Here is a 9,789-nt window from a genome sequence, read left to right on the forward strand (position 1 = left end):
TTTTTGGGAAATTTGCCTGCCCAAAAACGCTACCTGCCGCCGTGCAACCTGAAGTTTGGCTTTGCTGACCTTGAACCCTGTTCTTGCAAGATGTAAAAGGACATTTTTAGTTGCTTCCAAACACAGAGCCGTAGTGGGCGCTGCCAACAACAAATCATCTACATACTGAACGAGAGTCACCTGCTCTGGTAGTGGGCAATCACTCAGGATATCTTTTAAAACCTGGTTAAAAATCCCTGGGGACAAAGCGAACCCTTGTGGCAGCCTGGTGTACTGTAGCTGCTTGTGCTGATACGAAAACGAGAAAATGTGCCTGCAGTCTTCCGCCAAGGGAAGACAAAAGAATGCATTAGCCAAGTCAATGCAGGTAAACCACTCATGTTTAGGATCCAAATTGGTTAGAGCCACATATGGATTCGGAACAGGAACTGTAGGAGTGAGGAGAATATCGTTGATTGCCCGTAGGTCATGTGCCATGCGATATTTACCTGTCCCTTTCTTTTCAATAGGTAAAATGGGTGTGTTCCACTCTGAGGACGAGGGTTCTAACACCCCCTTTTGTAACAGGCCATCAATAGTGTCCCTAAGTCCTTCTTCCGCCTGAGGTTTATGAGGATACTGCCTTATCCAAATAGGGGGACCCTCACGCACCTGGAATGTAATGGGCTTGTACTTAACTTGTCCAACATCTGTCGGACCCTGTGCCCATAGGTGTTCAGGGAGGCTGGCGAGTAGAGCTGCCGCCTCCACGTGATCTGTACGTTCACGGCCATGATGTCTAGAGATCTGTGCATGCTCTAATGTGACTGTATCTTCCCCTGAAACCTGAATGCGATATGTGCGAGCTTGCGCAGAATACTGAACTTGTGGAAGTTGTGTATTTACCCAATCGGATTGTAGGAGTGCCCGTTTAACAATACTCCCTAACTCTTTTGCCTGATGCTGTGGGTGTAATGCCAATGATACATGTGGGGCCGCTTCTTCTGCCATCATATACCAGGGAAGTTGTGCAGAGGTCAGGGCAACACCTGCCGCCACGCCTTCAGGCGCCACATAAATATTATGTGTCTTAATTTGCCAATCTCGACCTTCAAGTTGGTCCTGAAAATTTTCCTGATACCAATCTGTCTGTAACCCATCATAGAATAGAGTAACATGGGGGGAATCGGGAGGTGAGACATAGGGTTCGAGTTGGGAAATCCAGGGTTTCCACTGGAGGTAAGCCGAGAGGATACCACGCCGCTCAGATGTTTCCGGCTGTAATAGACCCCAGTATATGTCCGCGTATTGTTCATTCACTGGCTGCACAAGATATTGACCAGTGATGTTCTCCATCGGTCCAGAGCACGGCAAATGAGATCCATCAGGCATGACAACAACCAGGCCATCGGCGCTGCAGAGTATCGTGGCCCCCAGTTTTATCAGGAGATCTCTTCCCAGCAAGTTCATCGGTACAGAAGGTGAATGTACAAATGGATGTGTCACAGTCTGTTTTCCCACCTGGGTGAGTAGCGGCTTAGTGAACGGCAGTGTCTTTTTCTCCCCAGAGAAGCCCATAAGCGTGATGGTATGCGATGACAGGGAACCAGCTGGTACAACTTTCAATGTGGAACATGTGGCTCCAGTGTCAACCAAGAAAGGCAGATCTTTTTTCTCAATCTGAACTGACAGCATCGGTTCTGCCGTAGTGATGCTGTCTGAGAGTCTCTGTGGGGTGTGTCAATACTGACCGGACTGGTCAGGGTTCTCCCCATTGTCCCACAATGGGAACTGACCAGCAGCAGCTGCTCCCCAAGGCTGCTGAGGATACATAGGTGCAGTAACAGGAGGTCCGGAGCCGCGACCCCTGCCTCTCCCAGGAGGACCACTATCCACACCTTTCTGTGCTCTTGGATTATGTGGGCAGCTTCTTATCCAATGATTAGGGTCTCCACAGAGATAACAACAACGAGTCTCCCCTGACTGTCCTCTTCCTGTACCGCCCCTTAGTCCCCGACCTCTTCCCCCAAAGCCTCCACCCCGCATTGGTCCTCCCCCATGTCTTCTCCCGCCTGATGGGGGCTGCGGTACCCATGGTGGGACCGGAAACAAATCAGGAACCTGTGGTGGCTCGGCAGCCAACATGACCCTCGCAGCTTCCCCTTTTTGTTTTTTATTTTTATCATTACATTTCTGTCTGGCTTCCATTAATTGTAATTTTAACAGCTGAACCTGCAATTCTTTTAAGTCATCCTGTTCTTTCTGTGTATTATCTTGTGCACGGGTGAGATGGTGAATTAAGTGTTTCTCCCAGACATGTGATTCAGCACCGAGCATGTCCGGGTTATTAACCATGGCTGTTTTGACATTCTCCGGCACTCCATCGAGTATAGCCTGTCTAAACCACTCCCTCTGAGCTCCAGCTCTCCCTGGGTGGCATCCTGTGTGTTTCAACCATAAATCCTTGCTCTGATCCACATACTCCCTGGGATTTTGTTTGGGGTCCCATCTCATCTTTGGCATTACGGTGGCGTTAGGTAGTGGATATTTTTCTCTCATAGCTTTCCCTATTTCAGTGCTATGATGCGTGAAAGGGGTGTCATCTGTCACCCTGTCTGTATGAGCGATAGTCTCAATTTCTCTCATGTCCCCACCCGTCATGCATCGTCCTGCAATAGCTCTAAAGTCCCCCAATGCCAATTTCTGTCCTGCCGTCAGAGAATCCAATTTGCTGAGCCACAAATTTCCACCCTCGGCTACAGGTGGTAATTTCTCCACTATGGCCTGTATGTCCCCTATAGTAAATGGTCGGTACCGGTCACCTTGTCCTGGTACTGCTGTTAGTGGGTACATTGTGACCGGAAGGATTGTCCCACCACGTCGGCGCTGGCTAACTCTTCTGCCTATCGTATCTGTCAGTTCCTCTGCCACCTTCATTTCTTTCTCTACACTTCTCATCAGTCCGTCCCTTTTTTGACAGAGCTCTTCTATCTCTCTCCGACATAACTCATCTAGCTCTCTCTCTTTCCTGACGGCTGAATCTTCCTCCTCTTCCCTCCATGATCCTGCCAAGCTAAAACTTACTGGTACTTCTTGTCTTTCACCTTCCCACTGTCCCTTTCCTTGGAAAGAAGCTGTCCCTGCTGCTTCTGCTTCCTCCTCACAATCTGAAATCTCACTTCCCCTCATGACCTGCCTCCGTGGCTGTGGTGTGACTTTTCGTTTTACCGTGTGCTGTGGAGCCTGTTCTCTTGCCTGTCTCTGCGAGAATGGGTCTGGGGGCGCCGAAAGGTTATCACCTGTGAAGGGGTTATAAGAGGATTTGGACGTCGTCCCTGTCCTTACTGAAGTCTCAGAGATTGATGCTGTAGGAGTGGCTGCACTTGCGTCAGTCACACTGTCACTTACAAGTGTCTCTTCTGAGGCTCCAACCTGAAGTGTACCACTAGTCACATATAGTGTGGGATATAACCCTGGTGTCGGTGCAGCAGGCGGTGCATATGGAGGTGGGCATGTAGGAGTGTCAGGTGCAGTTACCATTTGTTTGCCTCCTGGTTTTCCTGCGTTCTCATGGAGATGTCTCACACTTTGCCAGAAGACCGCCAGCTCAGACCAGCCCCGTCGTCGCTCCTCCTGCTCTTTCGCCTCCTTTTTTAATTTTGAACGTTGCAGCACACCTGCCTTTTGTCCCTGCTCTGCCAGCTCTTCTTTCCTCACCTTACATTCTTTCTCCTTTTCCCACAACCAGGCCCCTAACGGACCGGGGTCTGACATTTTCTTGCCCTTATATCTCACCAATTGTTCCACTTGTCCCTTTATGTCGGCTAATTTCCTGTCCCTACCCTTTTTAGGTAACACTGCCCCTGCTGCTTTTAACGTATTCTCTAACTGCAGCTCGAGGGGCCTCCAGGCACCCGTACCTGGGCCCCATCCCCCATCATCTATTTCCCTGTCAAACTCTCCCTCCATTTTACTTCTCTTTTTCTAAATTCTGAGGCCAGCCGGTTTGTATGACGTACGTCCGAGCAACAGGCCTTGTAAGGTGATGATTTATTAACGGCCAGTCAGTTTGTATGGCATAACACCCGAGCAACTGACCCTTTTGACAAACCAAGCCACTTATGTTAGCACCGCTAGGTTTCGATGGCTCAGACAGATTACGTTATCACCGTTAGGTTTCCTCTGTCTGATTGTCGAGTTTGTCAAGACACCGTTTTATGTACCCATTCACCTTTAGACACCTCAGAATTTTATTTTTCCCACAGCCCGCTTCTCCTTATTTCTCTCAAACAAATACAAAAACACACAAAGCACGTTAAAATCTTCACAAACTTTTTCAAAATGCACTTATAGAAAAATACCTCAGGAACCCTGTTCCTGTACTCTAGTATAGGGGACTCTAGCCCCAAACAGACTTCAAGAATTTATGAGGAGTATAACCTCAAGGGACTCTAACCCAACTCCGTAGAGTATACTACTTTAGGGGACTCTAACCCCAAACAGACTTCAAGAATTTATGAGGAGTATAACCTCAAGGGACTCTAACCCAACTCCGTAGAGTATACTACTTTAGGGGACTCTAACCCCAGGGACTCAAACCCAGTAGAATTCGGGGTGTCTTCACCTCCCCGGGACTCTAACCCAGCAGCCTCTCAGGCTTCCGGTTCCTCGTCAGGCAACCGGTGGGGTCCGCCACGACCAAAGACAGTCTGTTTTATCCTCTTTTTATATTCACTTTTCTTTTATAGTTTTTTTTTTTTTTTTTTTTTTTTTTTACGCAGTTCTCGACATTAATTCTTATCGTCTTTTGCTGATTCAACCACCAGTTTCAGGACAGGACACGTTGTTTTAAAATATTCAATGTGCAGAGTTTGATAAAACAGGTTCTGCTTACCTCTGTGTTAACGTGCCGGCTCGTGTCCCGTCTCTGTCACCGTGAAGGAATCTTTTATCCGAATGAACTCCGTCCTCTCCTCACCACATCCCGGACGAGCCCCCAAAATTGTTGAGGTCAACCTGTACCTCTTTCCGAGTCCGTTGATGCAGTGAAGGAGGAAGACAGAGGAGACGATATAAGAATCATCACAGTTTTATTTGCGCAGTTTGCAAAGTGCGGAGAGCAGTTCAGTACAATGCATGCGAACAGCACAAAGTACGGAAAAGCTCTGTCGTTGTCTAGGGGTGTGATGTTATATAGACTTGAGTTCAGTCTCCGCCTTATGAGATGTGTGTGCGTCAATATCTTATCTCTTCCTCTATGTGTGTGCGTATGTGTACTGGTATAAGGCGTTACTTTCAGAAGACCGTTGTGGGTGCGGTCCTAGTTTTACAACCTGTTGTTCTCAGAGATATTTCCTTATCAGGCTGCTGTGCAAGCACAGAAATGAGCAAGTCGGTTATACAGGATATCACCTTATACAGCTATCCTCACTCACAATATATATTTATATATATATAAGATATTTATTAGCATAGTTGAGAGAGACAGGAAACAGAAAATGTCATAAAAGTAAAAAAATACATAATATTGCCTCATCAATCGTTTAATTAATCATTAATATAAAATTACAACATCAAATCAATGCCCACAAAGCTACAGATACTAATAAAAATCTGAATAGAAAAACATGTCCATTCTGGATAACAGAGGACATGTCCTGGGTAACAGAATATCTTTGTTATCCAGGGAGGACATATCGTTATCCATGAAGGACGAAAAAACTAAATTTCCTTTATAATCAGGCACTAACTGGGTCTACTGTATAAAATATTAGCTTAATCTTCAACACATCAATGTCATATTTTATATGAAATAGATCATTTTCAAAAGTAAAAAAATTATAGATGTTTTAGTAGCGTTATCCAGAAAGACACATGATTTGTGGACATCATGTACGACCGACCGAAAAGGTAAAATATCAACAGTCAAGACTTACTTCAGGGTCTGATGCAACACCTTGCAATATGACTATCCATATCCAAATATGGTCATATATAGCCACTTTATGTGTGTTACCCAGGAAGGACATTTGGGAATCCAAAATCATGGACTAAAGTATTTCTTGAACAAAAATGTAAATAACCTTAGAGTTGTTACTATATTTGTAGGTGTCATTACAAACATCAACACAATTATGCCCCAGTACATAATTAATGCTTTAATTAGGATTTTTGACATTTTTAGCATAATTTTGTGCATAGATTTTAAGCCCGGATGCTATCCAGGAAGGACAGTTTTGTACTTTTGAGCTAAATAGCTCCTTAAATTTTGATTTCTTAAAGTAAATACTCATGTGAATAAGTAAAGTGGGGATATGGTTCGGACACCAGAATTGACATGCCGCGTCTTTGACCCATATACTCTATCGCTCTGGCGAGGACAAGAGAGCCAAGCGCTTATCACATCTGTTCAAGAAAATCAGTAAAACGTTGGGGGAAATAGGAAGACTTAGCACACTAATTTCTCTTATAGGCCTGGGGGCCTGTCCACCCCATCCAAAACAATGCGTGTGTTTCTAACCACTGACGAACTGGAAAGTAGATCCCTGGTGAGATTACTAAACTGTAATTGAGAAAATATAAGAAATAATCTGCAGGCATTCAACATTTATTACTGGAATTACTGTAAAGCGTGCAGTGGACAGTGGTGAAATGATAAATATCCAAACACCATACAGATTCGAACGAGTTGCATTTTAATCGAGTGTCAGCGACATTAGTTTGATGTTTAGGGCTAAATGAAACCTTGAGAAAATATCAATAGCACAGAAATGTTCAATTTACATAGAGTTAAAAAGGTCCTAACTTTGAGGTATGGATTGCTGGTTGGACAAAGCAAAAAATCACGAAGCGAACTTTTTCATTTTTACAGAAATGTAAACGTAGAACAAAATTAAACAGCAGATTAATACATAATGAAAATAAAAACTAACAGAATTCCTACATAAGTTACATAACATTTATGAATCAACTAAATCAATTAAATCTGTTAAAAAATTAAGCTATTAAACTTCCAATAAAGTTTTCAAACCCTCTTGTTCACTTTCACGTGTTTCCATCATCCCGATGCTGAGAAAGTGTTGTGAGAATCAGATTGCATTCAGGGCAGCACAGTTTTCAAAGTATTAATCTGCTTCGTCTCATTAACAAACCATATTTCTGTTTACATCTCAACATTAACTCAAGTACGAAGCAAAACACGAGACAAACGTCGGCAGGATTCGAACCTGCGCAGGGAGATCCCAATGGATTTCTAGTCCATCACCTTAACCACTTACAGTCAAAGATGGGGCAAAAGGACTGCCAGGGTGGGTGACAGTATTGGTGAAATAAAGACAGATAATGCCTTATTTAGAGACTGCATTGTCTATGCCCCGTTCACTCCGTTATATGGATATACGCGGATCGCGAGTTATCTAAATATCTTCCGAAGGACGCCGACTTTCACCAAAATGTTCTCAGTGAATAGATAAACATATTTCAAGCCAGAAATAAGGTCTAGGTTTAAAAACGGAGTTCCCTTTAATAAATACTTGTCACAATGATGAGTGCTGTCTCTTATTCCATATTGAATTGATATTGTATTGAAACAAAATGATAGCAAATTGTGGTCAAGCACCTCTCTGCTGCCTGCTGTCCAGGAGCAGAGCCACTCGGGTTCCTGGGTGCTCTCCATGGTCCTCCTGATGCATGTCCTTTTTAGCCTTCTGGGTGTACCTAAATGGTGAAGGAGACCTCCATATGCTTCATTCATTCCATGGAATCTTCATTCAATCATGGAATGTTTAATTATGGTGTACAAAATAATAATTATTTTGTACCTTGAAGGTGCTTTGTCCATGGCATGGAGAGCTGTGTACAGGTGGACTATGTCCGCCTCCTCCTTGGCTGACAAGGCTTTGATTGTCCGGTTCAAGTCAACTAGGTACGCTGCAAGGGCATCAACTACCTCCCATCCCACAACACCTCTAGTGTCACATTGGCTGGTCTGAAAAGTGATAAGTGAGAAAAAGAAAAACCAAGCACATAAATGTACATTCTTGTTTCTAATTATGTGAGCAATGCTGATTTTACATTAATTTATCTTATTAAAATGTAACCAGATTTACTTCAGTTAAACATTATGTTTTTGAGTAAGGTGTTATAGAAAGTGTTATTGACCTCTGTGACGAGGGGTCTGGGTTCAGTGTCACCCTCCGACAACACCTGGTCTTCCACAGCACTTGGAAGATCGGGATCACCAGCCCCAAGCTCAGCTGACAGGGAGAGAGCAGCGTCAGACTCATCCTCATCCCAGGGATCACCAGCCCCAAGATCATCTGGCATGTACACTGTGGCATCTGGCTCATCCTCGTCCTCCTCAAGCACATGTGAGGGGAATTCAGGCATCTGCTTTGGAGAAAGCAGGTCACTTCTGTTGGTCTGGGCCAAGAGATACTCCACAGCAATGTGCTCCCCTGTAACCAGTATAAACACAAAGATGAAGAAAGAACATACATACACACATCCATCTCCTACAATCTTCGCACCCAAGAAATGCATGTCCTCTGTGTAGGGGGGGTGCCTAAGAAAAACAGCATGTAAGAGGATGTAATACTCTGGTCTACCAGTGCTGCTCTGAGATCTCCCTCACCAGTACACTGTAAAACAAATTGTAATTTTAAAGTAAATTACAGACATTATCTGTAAATTAACAACCTGCCTGTTATTTTATGTGGTATGCCAATAATGACAAACTACAATTATTTCCCATTTTTTTTACAGGAAAATTACCATGATAATTATACAGTAGTTTTTCTGTTTTCTTAAATTACGTGCAAATGTATATAAAATTATGATAATTGCCTGTTATTTCATGTTTCCTCGTTATACTAAGGTTATAATATATACTAAGGTTAAAATACCCGACTGTACACAATCAATAGCGGGAGCGGAGTTGTTCGGCTTCAAGAAGGTGTGAAAGTCCGACCATGGTTTGTAAAAAGCGGGTAAGTAAAGGTTCGAATGCCCGAATATATACCATCAAAAGCGGAAGCGGAGGTGTTCGGCTGCAAGAAGGTGTGAACGTCCGACCAAAGTTTGTAAAAAGCAGTTAAGAAAAGGTTCAAATATCCAACCAAACATAATCAAAAGCGGGAGCAGAGCTGTTCGACTGCAAGTAGGTGTGAATGTCAGATCATAATTTGCAAAAAGCATATGAGAAAGGGTGAGAATGCCCGACTATACACCATCAAATGCGGGAGTGGAAGTGTTCGGCTGTGAGTAGGTGTGAATGTCCGACCATAATTGCTGAAAAATGTGTTAGAAAAGGTAAGAATGCCGGACCATACATCATCAAAAGCGGGAGAGGTGGTGTTCGGCTGCAAGAAGGTGTGAATGTCCGACCATGGTTTGTAAAAAGCGGGTAAGAAAAGGTTCGAATGCCCTAATATACACCATCAAAAGCGGAAGCGGAGGTGTTCGGCTGCAAGAAGGTTTGAACGTCCGACCAAAGTTTGTAAAAAGCAGTGAAAAGCGAGTAAAAGCTTTTCGTGAGTTCTGCATGATTTGGGATTTTGCTTATAAAATGCATTCCTCATTCAGGGTAATATGAGGAAGTTCATGCTTGAAATATATGTAGAAATGGGTACATATGAAGGACAAAGCAGTTTTAACATAGTTTGAGTGAAGGAATTAATTTTAAAACAAAATCCCAACACATGCAGAACTCATGAAAAGCTTATTTTCGGATTCCTGATCCTTCAGTGTTGCTCTTTCTTATATTGCAAAGTACAACATGTTTTTTTTTTTTTGTTTAAATCTATCTCGACA

Source organism: Leuresthes tenuis, unplaced genomic scaffold, assembly GCF_036924035.1.
Source record: "Leuresthes tenuis unplaced genomic scaffold, fLeuTen1.0.hap1 SCAF_16, whole genome shotgun sequence".
Lineage (NCBI taxonomy): Eukaryota > Metazoa > Chordata > Actinopteri > Atheriniformes > Atherinopsidae > Leuresthes > Leuresthes tenuis.